The sequence below is a fragment of the Lotus japonicus genome, chromosome 2 (genome assembly GCF_012489685.1).
Source record: "Lotus japonicus ecotype B-129 chromosome 2, LjGifu_v1.2".
Taxonomy (NCBI): Eukaryota; Viridiplantae; Streptophyta; class Magnoliopsida; order Fabales; family Fabaceae; genus Lotus; species Lotus japonicus.
The window spans coordinates 41,874,098-41,895,416 of NC_080042.1; the positions used below are offsets into that span (position 1 = coordinate 41,874,098).

A 21,319-nucleotide genomic window follows, 5' to 3' on the forward strand; every position below is an offset into this window, starting at 1 on the left:
AATCTTTTGTCTTAGTCTACCTCTACTTAGAGTAATCATGCAGACACTAATTATCGACTATACGACAATCGTCAACTTTCAAAGATTTAAATCTCATTCCTCTACCATCAAGTGCTTAACATACTTACCTACCAACTCGACTAATCATCGATCAACTCTAATCAATCCTCCTATCATAGTCCATGCCAGCTGTGATTCCAAATATCAACCCCTCAATATTAAGTTGATCAGGCTCAATATCTTGCGGAAGAAAATTCAGAAAAAACTCACTAGTAAGGCCAATGAGTCTATCTCATCAAGTGGTCTCATCTAAATTAAGATCATCTCTTAATCTACTCAATCTCTAACAACTCCATCTAGAAGAAGTACAACCTTAGTTCTTGAAACTCAAACAACACTCTCTTAGGATTCATTCTAAGCTTCTATCTTCCTTACTAACATATCTGTACCAAAACAAGTTTCAAGGCTTAGAACTGCTCTAAACCCTATACCATTGTCCTAATTAGAATGCACACAACAGTCAAAGGAATGTGCCTAATGCATACTCCTTTCCCTGTTCAACAACATATAGTCTCTACCTAGAATAACGTATAACAAAGCAGACAAACAACGAGTACGGTTAATATTTCGGTGGGGGTACTAACCATCTAGTCAGAAGTTAAGGAGTTAGTATTCAAAGCAGCAACATCAAGCAATAAACATCTAGTAGACAAAATAACAAGTAATCATATAATCTATATGGTAACACTCTGTCAATCGATCAACACCCAGCCGATCAATTACAGAGTTCAAACAACCTAACACAGAAGACCTATTCCCCAACAAGCTCTGGTTTCTCAACCAAAGCTCTGATACCACAATGTAACGCCCCGAATTTCGGGTGTCACTTTAGTAACCTATTAAAGTAAATATGCAATATTTTCCAAACGAATGTATAAACACGAGTATTATATTTTTTTTTCTTTTCGAAGTGCATTTCCAAAACATGTCATGCATACTCCCAACTACAAAGCCTAACCAATAGAAACAACTCAACAAAACTATTATGCAATGACACCATGAATCCGACATACTCCCTACGATCTCCACATCGGGGAACCGCAGGAAAGCAATGCATCGGAACCTACCCGAAACCTCAAATATAAATTCCTAAAATCTTTATGCAAGCTTAAACCAATAACGGTAAGCTCTCCAACCCAAGGCTCTAGCCTTAAACCAGACTCTACTCGTCGAGTACTCCACTATCCTTCAAGTCCTCATCTCTACTTGCACAAAGGTTAAGCTCCTTCGAAGATTCTCCATCGCCTAATAGCGTTAAGAGCCCAAACAACAAATAACAAACAGAAAGGGTTAACTCCATGCAATTACCATGTATAAAGAGAAAATCATGCTATTCAAATTTAATTACCCAGCATGGTAAATAAACTAGCAACATAACTCAACTCATATATCAACAACTTAAACATAGATTAACTCAGATAATAATAACCTCAACAATGTATCATCAAATCAGATATCAATAAACCAATAGCTAGAATCCAACAACATAGGGTCAGGTGTTAGTTTCCTATAATGCAACTATATGCTGCTACCAAAATGGATCGATCAATAACGTCTCTCAAGACGGGACAGACATGTGAAACGACAACCACTGAATGCCACTTAATATCGCCTCACAAGACGGGACAATCATGTGGAACGACAACCACTGAATGCCCACTTAATAACGCCACGAAGGACGGGACAGACATGTGGAACGACAACCACTGAATGCCACTTAATAATGCCTCACAAGACGGGACAACCATGTGGAACGACAACCACTGGATGCCACTTAATAACGCCACGAAGGACGGGACAGACATGTGGAACGACAACCACTGAATGCCACTTAATAATGCCTCACAAGACGGGACAACCATGTGGAACGACAACCACTGAATGTCACTTAATAACGCCACGAAGGACGGGACAAACAAGTGGAACGACAACCATTGAATGCCACTTAATAACGCCTCAAAAGACGGGACAAACATGTGGAACGACAACCACTGCACTGCCACTAAGTTCAGCTCTATATGCCAAAATCAATCAACAATAATCACGTCTTATCCACTTGAAAGCAGTAATGACGGAAACCAGTAAACGGCCGAAGCCTCTCAGAAAACGTCTCAATAAGTTTACTCGGCCGAAGCCTTCAGAAAACATTTGGCACAAGCCTCAGAAACAGTCAACATAAGCAAGCATACAACATTGCAAGCATAATAATCATAATCCAGTGCCAATCAATATAAACATCTTCATCTCAAACGCAGGCAGTGCAATAAAAGCATGCAAGACTCAAAGACACTCTAAAACTGAGTTACCCTTACCTTAGTCAATTTCCTGCCTAAACTGCAACTTCAATCCAATCACATCTTTGTTTTCCACGTCGGCTCGCTTCCTTCTATTCTTTAGCTTCGCCGCGAGGCGCTTTCGTCCTTCGTACCCTTCACAAAGTTCATATACTAAACCTTAGCCTCTAAGGTCACATCCAAAGTTCCAAAACAAGCTTAGCTAATCTTTCTAACTTACTTAGGCTAATTCAAATGCTTTATTGTTTCAAGGACTAAAGTCCAAGAGAAAATATTTATGAGTCTTAAAGAAAGGTCCTTTAAGAAACGCGTTTTGCAAATAAGTCCTCAACTATAAGTGAGTTCTTTTTCAACCCTCAATCTTTAATAAATTTATCAAACAAACCCTGTAAGGCCCGAGTTTTTAAGTTTATGCTAAGTGAATAAACTTCTTATTCACGATTAGAGTTGATGTAATGTGAAGGGAAACCTGAACGAAAGTTTATTAAATGAAATATATTTATGAAGGAGAAAGTTCAGGAAAAGTTCAAGGATTGAATTATGATCGATAAAAGTTATAGCACGAACGTGTTACGCTTAAACCTATGTCAGAAACCCTGGTATATAGCTAATTTTCACTTTTAGGCACGCTGGCAGTTAATTCCAAAAATCTTCAGAGAAATGTTAGAACTTCTCTTTTTCCATATATCACAATCGTTTCGAGGCGAAACTCTAGGATCTACGAACGTCCGATTCCAATCATCGGAAGTTTGCCGAAACCGAATCCCTGGTATTTCAAAACCCTAGAATTTCTCGACAATGAAGACTTTATCTATTCAGAGCTTCAAATGAATATTCTACACGCGTACACCCATTTCTCTTGATGATTTCAATCTTTCTTCCGAAGGAAGTTTCCTATTCCGACATTCGATGCAAAAAGCAACTTATCGGGTAAAATAGTTTTATACCGACTATGCATTAGTTGCCAAAAATACAAGGAGACCTCTTTATAGTTTTGGAATTCTTTTGCCAAAACATATCTATTAATTCACGAAGAATGACGCCGGAAAAATCAGATTCGCGAAACTTTCATTTTCCCGCGAATTTCCAACCTTTATATATAGCAAAGAAAGGAAGAAAAACTCAAATTCTCCTCCATTTTCTCTCTTCAAACCCGCGGCCAAGAACAAGGAAGAAGGAAGAAGAATTTTCTTCATCGTTTGCTTGATCGTCGATCAATCAGTTGCTACTTCAAGGCTTCGAGGTATAGTCGCTAATCCTTACCTCCGATCGCTTTTTCCATAGCTTTTCTGTAGAGTTTTCTGAGTGGATAGTTTATGGGTTTTTGCAAAACTATCCTGAATCTTTCATTTCTGATTCTAAACCTCTTCCTTATGCGCCCAAGATCACTTCTGCCGGATTAGATTTTCCGTTATGTCGCCGGAATTCCGTCGGAATCAATTTGAGTCTAAAATACCCATTTTTGGAGTTTTTGGAGTAAAGCTTCAACCTTTAGGCTGAAAACTATCGCCTTAGCTTAGTGCTAGTAGGATTAGTTGTCATAAACGTCGTTGGTGACGTCCCTGCAAAATTTTATTTTTGGGATTTCAGTTTTGAAAAATCCTAAGTTAAAAATCATGACCAAAATACCCCTGCGACAGTTTTTGATCCGATAATTTTTCCGAGTTCAGAATACCCTTAGTTACGGCTAATGATAGCATAGGAACCAAGTTTGATCGAAGAAAAATCGAGCCCCACAATTACCAAAAGTGGCCGAGCCCTATAGGGGAGGAGGAGGAAAATTTCCTTTTCCGAAAACTTGTCTTTCGCGCTAGATTATCGTACCTTAGAGTATAGATTACTTCGAGTAACCTTAGTAAGTATCGATAGCTTAGTTTTCGATAGATTCTTATAGTATTCTGTGATTTTATTGTAAAGGTGCTTTTGAGGATTTCCCCGAGGACCAACACTTTGAGAGCGAGGAAGCACTAGTTGATCATTCTGGAGAACTTTCAGGTGAGGGCTTCTCACTGAATCTCTAGTTAATGCTTAGGGTCGATGTTTCGACATTGTTTACTGTTTATGCACTGGAATTGTGTGTGATTGGAAAATGTTTTCTGAGGCTTCGGCTGACAATGTAGATGATTCATCTACTGAATGTTTTTGAGATTGTCTTACATGCTATGTGCTATGTGGGTAATCTAGGATGTGTGGTGCATGCTTTATATGCTAAGTGCTAAGTGTTTATGATGCGATTTATTGATATATGACATGTTGTTGATTGTGATGATTTAAATATGCTCTGTACTGGAATCTGAGATTCTGAATGGTGAGAATAGCGGGCAGGTCATGCCGATTTTATTTTGAGAGTTTTGAGAAAGTTTGATAGGACGAACGAGGTTCGGACCTTAATTTTGTTTAGTGGATCGAGACATCCTCTGGAAGCGACTTGGGATTGGGAGATCCTGAAAATGTATAAGACTTGCGATAAGACAAAATGGAATCTATTTTATAAAGAAAATTCATAAGACCTTAAATAACCTCAAAATCTTTAAGTAATGATAACAACCTCGAAGGAAGGCATTGGAAGTCAAATCATAGTTTTGGAAAAACGAGGAGTGTCGTCGGATCCAAGTGTTGAGGAGTTTGGTAAGTTCTGAGTATGTTGGTACTCCTTCGCTCGTTGAGCAGTTTGTTAGCCATCCAAGGGATGAGCCGAGAAGCTTCACTGAGGCGTGAGACCTTGTGAATGCGGGATACTCCACTGAGGCGTGAGACCTTGTGGAAAGCATGGAACTCCACTGAGGCGTGAGACCTTGTGAGAGCATGAAACTTCACTGAAGCGTGAGACTTCGTGAGAGCATTGATGACCCGAAGAGTCATCGTGAGTGGTTGCACTCATTTTATGATTATTGTATTTTGTCGCAGAATCGACTTTACCTTAGGGTAAGCTTTTAGAGACATTAATTTAGCTAGAACACGTGGCGACGTGTCGAGTGAGGTCGGAGACGTTGTTTGGCTAATCACTGCATTGCATGCACTCATTAAGTGGTTTAAACACGGCGAGATACCGGACCACGGCGGATTCCAAAATTGGTTATAAGACCAGGATTTCCGCGTAAGAGCGCTGCTAGGTGACTCTTAGTAGCAGACCGAAATGGCAGGCCTTCGGGTTTTATGCTGATCTGACTACATGATGATGTTGGAGTAAGAGGCATCACGGGCCGAAATGGTCCCACCGTGGCTGGTGTTAGGGCTGATCCGATGATGTCCATCCGTTCCGGAATGCATATTGATTGACTGGGTTAACCTGCATATCATATCATGCAACATGCATACTAATTTAGTTGTCGAATGTGATTGTTATTTGTTAATCCTATTTGGAACATGTTAATTGTTATTATTGCTGTTATGTACATTATGGAATATGCAACCCTAGGATGTTATCCCTAGCTATAAGCCTAAGTGGCTATTTATTATTTGTACCTATTGGGTTTATTATCTACATAGTTCTTTAGAGTTGACCCTCGCGTCTTCTGTGTGTGTTTTGGCGGACAACGCCTTTTGTCAGATGAATATTGCGGATTGGTTCACCATGGTCCACCCTTCGGGGGGGATTAGGTATGAGATGATCGATCAGGACGACCCCGGGTCGTGGGTGGTTGACCCCGCGAGCCATCGAGCGACGTATTCGGGGCGCATCATGGAGGATCACGTGGATAGCGGAGGACTTCTGAGGTCAGGAGTGTTGAGGCGATGCTCTATCAACTTCAACTTGCCACCGGGCGTTCACTGTGGACCAGGACTTGGAGGACCACCACCACCACCACTGTCTTCAGACGAGGAGGATCCCTCAGAGGAGATTCCAGTGGGAGTGCCTTCGGCAGGGTCTAGTGCACCCACCGTTGCGATCATCGATGATCAGGGTTCGGGCCCTAAGCCCGTGAGTCCAGCATCGGAGCGCACTGCGGTTGCGAGGGGAGGACGGATAGGGTTAGTAGACTTGGTCGTTCTGGATTCTGATTCAGACGACGATCATGCTAGCACATAGTTTTGAGTGTTGGTATGAGCTCCTCGAGTTAGGATTAGTGTAGGAGTAGAGTTTTAGCTCTGACAGTCTTGCTTCATTTGTTACTTAGGGGACAGGGTAGATCCGCCTATAGCTTTTTGTGTGGTTTCCTTACGGGAATCACAGAGAGTTGGTTGGACTAAGGAAGTCTTATTTTCAGACCATTGGGTCAGCTGATTCTCAGTTTTGAGGGATAGTGTTGCGGGCACTTCACCTTTTCATTTGGTTTGTATATATTGCCTACGGGCGTTGCACTTTTCTTTCCGTCACTGGAGGTTACTCGTGACGAGGTTGCTACTACAGCGGGGGCTGTTTATATATTGTATATTAGTTCTGATTTTTGTTATTGTTGGGTTTTATTTAATTCCGCCTTGTCTTAGTTATTATTATAAAAAAAAAAAAATATTCACGTTTTTCCGTATTAAGTTTATTTTGGTTACTAAAGTGACGCCACCGAAATCGGGGTGTTACATTGTGGTATCAGAGCACGGTCGAGTCTTTCGGGAGTTGTTGGGGAATAGGTCTTCTGTGCTAGGTTGTGTGACTCTGTAAAGAGTGAAAATTGATTGTCTGCAAGCGATTTTTCGCTTAAAAATTGATTGAAGTTATTGCTTACTCATACTGTATAGTGATGCTAGATGCTATCTTATGATGAGTACTGACTGTTTGCTTCCTTTATCAGAATATGGTGAATACCAATCAACTAGCTGAGATGATGGCCACTATGGCCCAAGCCGTTACCGCACAGGCAAATGATAATGCCATGAGGCGTGCTACTGAAGAAGCACGTGAACAGCATCAGCGCCAGAGGGAAGTCACTCTGGACCAGAACAAAGGCCTCAATGACTTCAGGAGGCAAAACCCACCAAAATTCTCTGGTGGTACTGATCCAGACGCAGCGGATCTCTGGATCCAGGAAATCGAGAAGATTTTCGGCGTTCTGCAGACTGTAGAGGGTGCCAAAGTGGGCATGGCGACTTATCTTCTGCTGGGAGATGCTGAATACTGGTGGAAGGGCACCAGGGGGATCATGGAAGCTAACCATGAAGAGATCAACTGGAACTCTTTCCGGGACGCATTCTTGGAGAAGTATTTTCCAACAAGTGCCCGGGATGAGAGGGAGGCGCAGTTTTTGACACTCCGTCAGGGAGGTATGTCTGTACCGGAATTTGCTTCGAAGCTGGAGTCTTTGGCAAAGCATTTCCAATTCTTTAATGATCATGTTGACGAGCGCTACATGTGCAAGCGCTTCGTGAATGGACTGAGACCCGATATTGAGGACTCAGTGAGGCCGCTGGGAATCATGCGATTCCAATCATTGGTGGAGAAAGCCACGGAAGTGGAGCTGATGAAGAACCGGAGGTTGAACCGGGCTGGAACTGGAGGGCCGATGAGGTCGGGCTCTCAGAATATTCAGAACAGGGGAAGGTTTCAAAACAGGAGGCCGTATCAGCGTCCTGCTGGTAGAGGGTTTGCATCAGGATCTTACAAGCCCATGGTGGGTGCTACTGGTGGTTCTGGGGGTCAGACTCAGAACAGGGAACTGACGTGCTTCAAGTGTGGGAAGCCGGGGCACTTTGCTCGTGCTTGTCCCGACACGAGGCCTCAATGCTTCAATTGCAACAAGTTGGGGCATACTGCTGCTCAGTGCAGGGCACCAAAGGCGGAGCCAACCGTCAACACTGCTCAAGGAAAGCGTCCTGCTGCAAAGGCGAGAGTCTACACCATGGATGGTGAAGATGCTGAGGGGGTAGATGGACTGATTAGAGGCGACTGCGAGATTGACGGTAACCTTCTATCCGTACTTTTTGATTCCGGAGCAACGCATTCATTTATCTCTAGAGATTGTGCAATCAGATTAAGACTTCCTATTACTGCTTTGAGCTTCGATCTGATAGTTGCTACTCCTGCCAAGACTCTACTTGCTAATTCAGCATGCATGTATCGTCCGATAACATATAACAATAGGATCTACCATGCTAACCTAGTATGCCTAACTCTTAAGAACCTAGATGTTATCCTAGGAATGGATTGGTTGTCCCGCTATCATTGTCTTTTGGACTGCAACCGAAAGAGAGTGGTATTTCCTGATTCGGATCTTTCCGAGTATCTATCTGCCAATCACATCAGCGTCTCTTTGAACGAGGGATCTCAGGAGTATTCTGTTTTGCTAAGCTTGGAGAGCAAAGGGAACCCGGAAGTTGGCAGTATTCCAGTGGTGAGAGACTTCACAGATGTTTTTCCTGGCGATGTACCTGGTTTGCCGCCTGTACGCGACATTGAGTTTGCTATAGATATCGTACCGGGAACAGGGCCGATTTCGATTGCACCATATCGTATGGCACCTGCGGAGCTAGTGGAATTGAAGTCTCAACTCGAAGATCTTCTGTCGAAGGGATTCATACGACCAAGCGTTTCACCTTGGGGAGCCCCAGTCTTATTGGTGAAGAAGAAGGACGGGAAGTCGAGATTATGTGTCGACTACCGACAATTGAACAAGGTAACCGTCAAGAATAGGTATCCGTTACCTAGGATTGATGATTTGATGGATCAACTGCGGGGAGCTACCATATTCTCGAAGATCGACCTGAAGTCGGGTTATCATCAAATCAGGGTCAAGACCGAGGATATCCAGAAGACGGCATTCAGAACCCATTATGGACACTATGAGTACTTAGTGATGCCATTTGGGGTGACAAATGCGCCGGCAATATTCATGGCTTACATGAATATGACTTTCCATACATTCCTGGATCGATTCCTCGTGGTGTTTATCGACGACATCCTGATCTATTCAAAGAATGCTGAAGACCATGAGGAGCACTTGCGACAAGTTTTACAAGTGCTGAGGGAGAAGGAGTTGTATGCCAATCCTTCTAAGTGCGAATTTTGGCTCGAAGAGGTAAAATTCTTAGGCCATGTGATCTCTAAGGAGGGGATAGTTGTGGATCCAGCAAAGGTAGAGACCGTATTGTCGTGGGAACGGCCGAAGACAGTGACGGAGATCAGAAGTTTTGTCGGTTTGGCGGGATACTATCGTCGTTTCATCGAGAACTTCGCGAAGATAGTTGGACCTTTGACTCAACTGACGAGGAAGGACCAACCTTTTGCATGGACTGAAGCGTGCGAAACTAGTTTTCAGACGATGAAGGAACGGTTGACGACGTCACCTGTACTCGTCTTACCGCAACCGGAGGAACCTTATGAGGTATACTGTGATGCTTCGCATCAAGGTTTGGGATGTGTGCTGATGCAACATCGGAAGGTGGTTGCTTATGCTTCAAGACAACTGAAGGTGCATGAGAAGAATTATCCAACTCATGACTTGGAACTAGCTGCAATCGTATTTGCGCTGAAGATTTGGAGACATCACTTATATGGATGCAATTTCACCATATTTAGTGATCATAAGAGCTTGAAGTATTTGTTTGAGCAGAAGGAGCTGAACATGAGACAGCGTCGGTGGATGGAATTTCTCAAAGATTACGAGTTCACTCTGCAATATCATCCTGGAAAGGCGAATGTTGTTGCTGATGCCTTGAGCAGGAAGATGCACATCTCGTCGATGATGGTGAAGGAGCTGCAACTGCTGGAACAATTTCGAGATATGAGCTTGGATGTGAAATTGTCCGAGGGAGAACTGAAGTTTGGGATGATCAGAATTACCAATGGATTGATGGAAGAAATCCGAGACCAACAGTTACAAGATGAGTTTCTGCTCGGGAAAAGGAATTTGGTAAGTCAAGGTAAAGACCCAGAATTCAAGGTAGGAAGTGACAATATCCTACGGTGCAAGGATAGGGTTTGTGTACCTAACAACCCTGACTTGAGAAGATTGATTATGGATGAAGGTCACAAGAGCAAGTTAAGCATTCATCCTGGAATGAAGAAGATGTACCAGGACTTGAAGGTGAATTTTTGGTGGCCAGGAATGAAAAGACAAGTGGCTGAGTATGTAGCTGCATGTCTGACATGTCAGAAGGCGAAGGTGGAGCATCAGAAGTCTTCAGGTATGCTACAAAGCTTGGATGTGCCAGAATGGAAATGGGATAGCATATCGATGGATTTCGTCGTGGCTTTGCCAAGAACTCAGAAGGGATACGATTCTATTTGGGTAATCGTGGATCGACTGACTAAGTCGGCTCATTTCGTACCGGTGAGGACTACGTACAACGTGGAGAAACTATCAGAGTTATATATAGCGGAGATTGTACGACTTCACGGAGTACCGACAAGTATTGTATCCGATCGAGACCCGAAGTTTACATCACATTTTTGGGGAACTCTTCAAGAGGCTTTGGGAACGAGGCTGAGACTAAGTTCTGCTTATCATCCGCAGACTGATGGACAAACTGAGAGGACAATCCAGTCGTTGGAGGATTTGCTACGCGCTTGCGTATTAGACAACAAGGGCAGTTGGGATACCTTGTTACCGTTGATTGAGTTCACATACAACAACAGTTTTCATACGAGCATTGGTATGGCACCGTATGAGGCTTTGTATGGCCGCAAGTGTAGAACACCTTTGTGTTGGTACCAAAACGGAGAAAATCTGTTGGTAGGACCGGAACTTCTGCAACAGACCACTGAGAAGATCAAGCAGATCAGAGAGAAGATGAGGACTTCTCAGAGTAGACAGAAGAGTTATGCAGATCAGAGGCGCAGAACTCTGGAGTTCGAAGAAGGAGATCATGTATTTCTGAGAGTTACTCAGACGACGGGTGTTGGTCGAGCAATCAAGTCAAAGAAGCTTACGCCCAAGTTCATTGGACCGTATCAGATCACTCGTCGAATTGGACCAGTCGCTTACCAGATTGCACTACCTCCATTTCTATCAAATATTCATGATGTATTCCACGTGTCACAACTGAGGAAATATATTGCGGATCCGACACATGTTATCGAGCTGGATGACATTGAGTTGAAGGATGATCTGTCTTTCGAGACACCGCCAATTAGCATTGGAGACACCAGGATAAAACAGTTGAGAGGGAAAGAGATCGAGTTAGTGAAGGTCATCTGGAATAAAGACACTGGTGATGCGACATGGGAGCTGAAGGAGAAGATTCAAGAACAGTATCCAGAACTTTTTACTAACCCTTAAGTTTCGAGGTCGAAACTTTCTTTTTGGAGGGTAGTAATGTAAGGCCCGAGTTTTTAAGTTTATGCTAAGTGAATAAACTTCTTATTCACGATTAGGGTTGATGTAATGTGAAGGGAAACCTGAACGAAAGTTTATTAAATGAAATATATTTATGAGGTCGAAACTTCCGATGATTGGAATCGGACGTTTGCCGAAACCGAATCCCTGGTATTTCAAAACCCTAGAATTTCTCGACAATGAAGACTTTATCTATTCAGAGCTTCAAATGAATATTCTACACGCGTACACCCATTTCTCTTGATGATTTCAATCTTTCTTTCGAAGGAAGTTTCCTATTCCGACATTCGATGCAAAAAGCAACTTATCGGGTAAAATAGTTTTATACCGACTATGCATTAGTTGCCAAAAATACAAGGAGACCTCTTTATAGTTTTGGAATTCTTTTGCCAAAACATATCTATTAATTCACGAAGAATGACGCCGGAAAAATCAGATTCGCGAAACTTTCATTTTCCCGCGAATTTCCAACCTTTATATATAGCAAAGAAAGGAAGAAAAACTCAAATTCTCCTCCATTTTCTCTCTTCAAACCCGCGGCCAAGAACAAGGAAGAAGGAAGAAGAATTTTCTTCATCGTTTGCTTGATCGTCGATCAATCAGTTGCTACTTCAAGGCTTCGAGGTATAGTCGCTAATCCTTACCTCCGATCGCTTTTTCCATAGCTTTTCTGTAGAGTTTTCTGAGTGGATAGTTTATGGGTTTTTGCAAAACTATCCTGAATCTTTCATTTCTGATTCTAAACCTCTTCCTTATGCGCCCAAGATCACTTCTGCCGGATTAGATTTTCCGTTATGTCGCCGGAATTCCGTCGGAATCAATTTGAGTCTAAAATACCCATTTTTGGAGTTTTTGGAGTAAAGCTTCAACCTTTAGGCTGAAAACTATCGCCTTAGCTTAGTGCTAGTAGGATTAGTTGTCATAAACGTCGTTGGTGACGTCCCTGCAAAATTTTATTTTTGGGATTTCAGTTTTGAAAAATCCTAAGTTAAAAATCATGACCAAAATACCCCTGCGACAGTTTTTGATCCGATAATTTTTCCGAGTTCAGAATACCCTTAGTTACGGCTAATGATAGCATAGGAACCAAGTTTGATCGAAGAAAAATCGAGCCCCACAATTACCAAAAGTGGCCGAGCCCTATAGGGGAGGAGGAGGAAAATTTCCTTTTCCGAAAACTTGTCTTTCGCGCTAGATTATCGTACCTTAGAGTATAGATTACTTCGAGTAACCTTAGTAAGTATCGATAGCTTAGTTTTCGATAGATTCTTATAGTATTCTGTGATTTTATTGTAAAGGTGCTTTTGAGGATTTCCCCGAGGACCAACACTTTGAGAGCGAGGAAGCACTAGTTGATCATTCTGGAGAACTTTCAGGTGAGGGCTTCTCACTGAATCTCTAGTTAATGCTTAGGGTCGATGTTTCGACATTGTTTACTGTTTATGCACTGGAATTGTGTGTGATTGGAAAATGTTTTCTGAGGCTTCGGCTGACAATGTAGATGATTCATCTACTGAATGTTTTTGAGATTGTCTTACATGCTATGTGCTATGTGGGTAATCTAGGATGTGTGGTGCATGCTTTATATGCTAAGTGCTAAGTGTTTATGATGCGATTTATTGATATATGACATGTTGTTGATTGTGATGATTTAAATATGCTCTGTACTGGAATCTGAGATTCTGAATGGTGAGAATAGCGGGCAGGTCATGCCGATTTTATTTTGAGAGTTTTGAGAAAGTTTGATAGGACGAACGAGGTTCGGACCTTAATTTTGTTTAGTGGATCGAGACATCCTCTGGAAGCGACTTGGGATTGGGAGATCCTGAAAATGTATAAGACTTGCGATAAGACAAAATGGAATCTATTTTATAAAGAAAATTCATAAGACCTTAAATAACCTCAAAATCTTTAAGTAATGATAACAACCTCGAAGGAAGGCATTGGAAGTCAAATCATAGTTTTGGAAAAACGAGGAGTGTCGTCGGATCCAAGTGTTGAGGAGTTTGGTAAGTTCTGAGTATGTTGGTACTCCTTCGCTCGTTGAGCAGTTTGTTAGCCATCCAAGGGATGAGCCGAGAAGCTTCACTGAGGCGTGAGACCTTGTGAATGCGGGATACTCCACTGAGGCGTGAGACCTTGTGGAAAGCATGGAACTCCACTGAGGCGTGAGACCTTGTGAGAGCATGAAACTTCACTGAAGCGTGAGACTTCGTGAGAGCATTGATGACCCGAAGAGTCATCGTGAGTGGTTGCACTCATTTTATGATTATTGTATTTTGTCGCAGAATCGACTTTACCTTAGGGTAAACTTTTAGAGACATTAATTTAGCTAGAACACGTGGCGACGTGTCGAGTGAGGTCGGAGACGTTGTTTGGCTAATCACTGCATTGCATGCACTCATTAAGTGGTTTAAACACGGCGAGATACCGGACCACGGCGGATTCCAAAATTGGTTATAAGACCAGGATTTCCGCGTAAGAGCGCTGCTAGGTGACTCTTAGTAGCAGACCGAAATGGAAGGCCTTCGGGTTTTATGCTGATCTGACTACATGATGATGTTGGAGTAAGAGGCATCACGGGCCGAAATGGTCCCACTGTGGCTGGTGTTAGGGCTGATCCGATGATGTCCATCCGTTCCGGAATGCATATTGGTTGACTGGGTTAACCTGCATATCATATCATGCAACATGCATACAAATTTAGTTGTCGAATGTGATTGTTATTTGTTAATCCTATTTGGAACATGTTAATTGTTATTATTGCTGTTATGTACATTATGGAATATGCAACCCTAGGATGTTATCCCTAGCTATAAGCCTAAGTGGCTATTTATTATTTGTACCTATTGGGTTTATTATCTACATAGTTCTTTAGAGTTGACCCTCGCGTCTTCTGTGTGTGTTTTGGCGGACAACGCCTTTTGTCAGATGAAAATTGCGGATTGGTTCACCATGGTCCACCCTTCGGGGGGATTAGGTATGAGATGATCGATCAGGACGACCCAGGGTCGTGGGTGGTTGACCCCGCGAGCCATCGAGCGACGTATTCGAGGCGCATCATGGAGGATCACGTGGATAGCGGAGGACTTCTGAGGTCAGGAGTGTTGAGGCGATGCTCTATCAACTTCAACTTGCCACCGGGCGTTCACTGTGGACCAGGACTTGGAGGACCACCACCACCACCACTGTCTTCAGACGAGGAGGATCCCTCAGAGGAGATTCCAGTGGGAGTGCCTTCGGCAGGGTCTAGTGCACCCACCGTTGCGATCATCGATGATCAGGGTTCGGGCCCTAAGCCCGTGAGTCCAGCATCGGAGCGCACTGCGGTTGCGAGGGGAGGACGGATAGGGTTAGTAGACTTGGTCGTTCTGGATTCTGATTCAGACGACGATCATGCTAGCACATAGTTTTGAGTGTTGGTATGAGCTCCTCGAGTTAGGATTAGTGTAGGAGTAGAGTTTTAGCTCTGACAGTCTTGCTTCATTTGTTACTTAGGGGACAGGATAGATCCGCCTATAGCTTTTTGTGTGGTTTCCTTACGGGAATCACAGAGAGTTGGTTGGACTAAAGAAGTCTTATTTTCAGACCATTGGGTCAGCTGATTCTCAGTTTTGAGGGATAGTGTTGCGGGCACTTCACCTTTTCATTTGGTTTGTATATATTGCCTACGGGCGTTGCACTTTTCTTTCCGTCACTGGAGGTTACTCGTGACGAGGTTGCTACTACAGCGGGGGCTGTTTATATATTGTATATTAGTTCTGATTTTTGTTATTGTTGGGTTTTATTTAATTCCGCCTTTTCTTAGTTATTATTATAAAAAAAAAAAAAATATTAACGTTTTTCCGCATTAAGTTTATTTTGGTTACTAAAGTGACGCCACCGAAATCGGGGTGTTACAAACCCCAAGACTTTTAAAACTCAAGTTTAACCCAAAACTTCTAAGCATATTGTGTTTTAGGCCCTAAAATTATTTTCATACAATTTCTAACACTTAGAAAATCCACAAGTTATTCAAGCATTGTAATATAATTTTAAAATAAAAGATTTTCTCATCTATTTTCCAAAGTAACTCTTTGCACTTGAAATAACTAATTTTGTCAAACAATTATAAACTGTACAGCGACTTTAGCTAATTTTTAAATATGTCAAATGCACTCCGAAAAATCTAATATTTTTATCATGGTTTCGTCTACAGGTTTTGTAAATCCCTATAAATTTTCAAGTCTAAATTCGAAGTACAAAATTCAGGAAAAATAGAATACTAACAGCAGTTCGTGAGAAACGGGACAGCTTAACCCGTGCTCACTAAAATACGCATAACTTGAGCTACACGAGTCGGAACGACATGAAACCAGCGGCAAACGTTTTCTAACAAAAAGATCTACAATTCTTATGAAGAAAACTTCTTCAAATTCATTTGTTAACACAGCTTAAGAACGAGTTCAAGAGTTCGTAAATCCTACTAAGTTTTCATTCTGAAAACCTAACCTTTGTACTTCAATTCACAAAGGGCTAAAGTACAAGGCTTCCTATATATAAAAGAAATACAGCAGCACCATGATACATTTTGTAAAACTAAAATCCAATTTCTATTTTCCAAATCAGAAAAATATATTAACCCTAGACTAACAATTGACAAAAACCATACAACCAATAATCTTATCTTTTCAATTAACATATAATTTCTAAACACAGTGTTCAATTCTTTCTCCTTCTACCTCAAGTCTCATGGTCATGGGACTGAGCTTCACTTCTTCCTCTGGTCTGGTCTGGTCGGGCTCTCCCCTTCCTCCAGTAGCCATTGAAACTGAATGATAAAGGCACATAACTCAGAGAATGGAACTCAGGATATGAACAAGAGAAAAGCTAGGGTTTTGAAAAGGGAAATTTGAAATAGATAAGAATAATCACCTCTTAAAGATGATTGAGCCTTAGATTCAGGAAGAGGAGGTTGAGAGCTTCAAGAAATTGGCCTCCTTTCTCAGAACAAAGCTTGCCGGAGAAGACGGCGGCGACGGCGGTCGCCGGAGTCACGGTGGCCGATCATCGAATCGATGGAGGGGTTTTGTTGCGGATGATGAGGGGAGTTCATTGGTGGTGTTTGTTTCTCCAAAAACTTAATGGGTCGCCGGAGATCGGAGGAAAAAGGTGGCGGCTAGGGTTTTGTGGTGGTGACCAAGGTGGCTCGTTCATGGTCACGTGATGGTGGTGAGGACGTGGTGGTGCTCGCAGCTGAAGGAGGTGGCGGCGTCACCGTGGCTGCTGGCGGTGGTGGCTAGCTTGGGTGATGCCATGGTGGTTTGCACATGGAAGGAGAAGAAGGACATGGTGCTGATGCTCAGCTTAAGGGAGGAGAAGGAGTAACTGGGGCTGTGGTGAAGAGAAGAGAAGGTGATGGTGATGGGTTTTGCAACAAAAATAAATTGAAGAAGAAGAAGGTGTTGTGGGTGAGTTGCAGAGGAAAAAGAGAAGAAGCTGTAGTGGGAAGGAAGAAAAAGAAACGTGAATGAGGAGGGTGGAAGAGAGAGAGAGCGGTTGAGGGAGTGGATGAAGGGAGAGAAAGAAAAGAAAATAATATCTGATTGGTAGGAGTGGGACCCGCGTAGGAGAGAGGAAGAGTAGTGGAGAAGAAACAAAATTTGACTAATTAAAGAGAGAGAGAAAGAATGAGGACGGTTGGGAGTGAGTGAGGGAAGAGAGTGTAAATTCAATTCTGATTGGTGGGGTGGGGAGAAGGTTATCAGAAATTTGAATGTGTAATGAGGATGAGAGAATAGTAAAGGATATTCTTTTATGATAGGCTATCATAGGGAATTAGGAAAGGTGATCTGTTAGAGCAGGTCATCTCTTCAATAAAGAAAGAGATAATTAAAGAGTGGAAATTCCTAAGATTAAAATAGAATAGTACACACAAAAATAATTAATACGTCGAAAATAAATCAATAATCTAATTATTTATTTTAGGGTCTTACACCTTGACCAATCACTTACATCCGCAGATGTACAATCACGTGAAGCTGCAATACTTCACAAAAATCTCATGGTGACCGCAGTCAACCAAACATGTGGAGCCGCAATGATCCACAAAATCTCTAGGTGACCGCAGTCAACCTTTTCACATGGAGACCAACAGTCAATCCACAATTTTCCCTCGCGTGCAAGCCCATCATTCTCATGGACTATAGTCTACACTAGACCTATGCCCATATTATTCACATTTACTTGCAAGCGAGTTAATTACACGTTTCTCTTAGTTTAAGTCTCTAAAGTCAACCTAGAGTCTTACATCAACATCTCATAAATACAACAATTAAACGATTACAGACACATCGGGAATTACAGCTAGATGAGCGACCCTTTGAACAATTTCCAATAATATCACAATTCACGTAAGGCATAGCATGAACTTACACTTACGCATGGAACATCATGGCATAAATTATCAAATAAGGTAACATAAGGCTTATGCATGGAAAACAACACATTTTCGCAACTTAGCTTTTTGGACAGTAGAAACAACGTTCACAAAAACAGAGCCACAGAATGCATCTTTCAACCAAAAATCACGTATGATACCTTTCTGGAAAGCTATTTTAAATATCTACAACTCTCTAGCTACACACTTGTTCATTTGAGTCCCAGAATTAGGTGATATTAGGCCTTAAAGCTAACTGTCCGGAACAGGAAAAAGAGCAGGTGTGACAGTTACTTAAACAACCTCTAGACCTCATTACTAAACCAAAATTTATGATTTTTATATGTCTGGAACGCTATTTCAAAAATCTACAACTTTCATTTTAATCACTTTTGCATTTGACGACCAGAAATAGATGAAAATGGGCTCTGAAGTCCGCTGTCCAGTACAGGAAACTGGCAGCGAAACTCCCATGGCTCTATGGTTTTCAAAAATAATTTTCCTTCCTTCCCCTTTGATCATGGCAATCTTGGTACAGCCCCAACAACCCAAATATTCACTCAAAATTTCAGAACCAAACATTTAGCAAGGATCATGTTATAACAAGTGCAAAATAGCACAAAACTTAACAAATACCATGGCAACTCGCATAAAATCATAGATTCAGATCATAAACAAAGTTTGAGGATCATATTCATGGCTTTTCAAGAGAAAAATTCCAGCAAGCAAGCATGTACAGGAAATCATGCAAAAACAGTCCAAAACTCAAGTTGTTTCTCATGGCAATTCATGGCATATTCCCTAAAGAACCTACCCATTCCTAGAACCAGCCCTTACCTTGATTCTTGATCTGAAAAGAGAAGAGAATGAAGTTTGGAAGAACAATCTCTTGCTGTCCAAGTCCCCTTCACCTTCCTTCTCCCTCACGATTTCTCTCTCCCTCTCGCAAGCTCTCTCTCGCGCGCGCAAGGTGTTCCGGCGGTGGTGGCTTGGTCGGCGGCGGCTAAGGGTGCAAGGGGCGGTCCTCTCACTCTTTTCTATTCTGTTTTCTTTACGTAAGGAGTGCAAGGGTTTCTGTTTCAGAACTGAATGGAAAAGAAACTTTTCCCCCCTTCAAGACCCTAATACAACCACGGGCTCCCCCTCTTCATGGGCTTGGGTTTCTTTTCTTTTCTCTTGAGCCCGCTCCATGTCAAACCCTTGACCCAATAACTTAAGCACTTAATCAGACCTGAATCTAATTAAAAACTTAAGCCCTCTTAAGTAATTTCATAATCAAATTCGGAATTAGAAGAAAACAAACTAATTTACTCGCTGGTACTGTACAGCCGGAACCACCGTCGCTTAAACGCGAATATCTCGAGCTATGGAGGTCGGAATGACCTGTTTCAACTTCGAGAATTTTCTTAACTTAAAGGGCTACAACTCTCATGAAGGAAGTTTTCCCAACCGAGGTCGTTAAGACCCTCTAAAAATCCACACAAGTTGACAGCTATAATCTGTCAATTTACAAACTTGGCCAAAAACCTCATTTTTATTCAATTTTTCTCAAAAACGATACAAAATGAATTTAGGGCCTTACAACCATCAAGCATTCTTAGTGGATTTTGAGTATAAATGGGCGTAGAGTCTTAGTAGGAATATCACAAGTGAGGCAAGTAGGAAGCGAGAGTGATTTAGATAGTTCGAGCCTAAAATTTTGAAGTAGAGAGAGTCATCATGAGTTCACCTTTTGAGCGAATTGCTGAACCCCAACGGGAGATTGAAGAAGTTCAAAGAGAAGAAGAGCGAAGGGGAAATAGGCGTCTTCCCATGTGGATAAATCGCCGGCGCACCTATATAATTCTCATACTTGCAATGGTTTTCCTCAAGATGCTCTATGATGTCGACATGGAGTATAAGTTGGAACGCCTTGGCATTTTTCTCGGCATGTCTACGGTCATATATCTTACTTATCGATTGGGAAGGTTCATAAATTGGATGTTAGGCTTTATAGATGATGAGGGAAATCCAAGAGGTTTAAGCCATCTAGCTTATGACCCCAAAGATCTTCAAAAGTAGTTTTTGAACCATAGTATGTTTTAGGTGTACCTCTTACTCTTTTGTCTACTCGTGCTTATGTAAGCTTGATATCTCAAGAATTCCCCGTTAAGGATGAATGACGATGTCCTTAATCTTAATCGTGCTATTTTGAATCCAAGTCTCATGATCTAACTCAATTTAACCATTATCTCATCCTTATGATGTTCTTGTCTCTAAAATCCCAAGAACATGATTCGTTAAGCGCTTCTAGTGACTCTTCGACAAAGTCACAGACGACAACCCGGATGATTAACCTACCCTAGAGAGGACCCTAGAGACCTGGAACAGATTGGAAAGCCTTTAGACTAAGATTAGAGATATGTACCGACCAGAACTGGAACCTTGGAATAGAAGGATAGAATGTAGGAAGGATTGAGGGCAGCCTCATGCCACTTGGAGTAGAGAATAAGGCGTAGAAGAACCACCCAACTTTGGGAAAGTCGTGGGGAGGAAATTGTAGGACTAAAGTACTAGAGTTCGCAGTGGAAGCGTAAGTAAGAAGGAAGGTATTGCAAGGAAGAGTATAGAACTTCTAACAATTAGGTTAGAGATCTTGAACTTAGTCTAAGTGTAAGATCCGAGGACAATGTGAGCTAGTCATGCCCTCTCCGTTGCTCTCAACCTCAGAATGGAATCTCGAGGACAAGATTTTATTTCAGGGGGACAGAGTGTAGCATCCCTCACTTTAACCTACTTAGAAAATATGCACGACAAGTGCGTACTTAGGTAATCGACGAGCGGACAAGCCAAACCGATAGTTATAGGACTCGATATCAATGAAGTACCTTGTTCTTTGATCGCTTAAATTGATTTTAAGTGATCCAATATCCTCCCTAACTACCTCATCGATCTTAAAATAATCCCTACTACGATATGGTATCCTCATGGAAATTTTGGTGTCGATCGAGCGAGCGAAATTCTATATCGTCAAAACTAGCGCCTATATAGACTTTTACCTTGACTTCTCACTAAGTGCAGCCCATGCACGAATCTTTCCCTTCCAAATTCACTATTATAGACTCATTCTACCTTATAACCCAATGGAGAACACATATGGCAAAAAATGTTACTACTTAAGTGATAACCCATCATCACTTCCACCACATTTCAATAGCATATTTATTCAAACTTCCTCAATGCATGTGACCATCTATTTAATTACCATTTTGACATGCAAATAAGGCCAAAAGACCATGACATCACCATCCAACCTCATTTGTACACTCTTGGGACTTGGTATCACATGTGTGTAGTCT

At 42.0% G+C, this 21,319-nt stretch overlaps 1 long non-coding RNA gene across 1 annotated transcript; it reads right to left on the reverse strand.

Annotated features, from left to right (window-relative positions):
- Positions 1-15,930: 15,930 nt before the first annotated feature.
- Positions 15,931-17,289, reverse strand: LOC130738011 (uncharacterized). Its single transcript, XR_009019096.1, has 2 exons — positions 16,478-17,289; positions 15,931-16,373 (listed from the first exon to the last, which is right to left on the reverse strand). It is a non-coding gene; the product is annotated as an uncharacterized LOC130738011 (long non-coding RNA).
- Between the last annotated feature and the right edge of the window lie 4,030 nt (positions 17,290-21,319).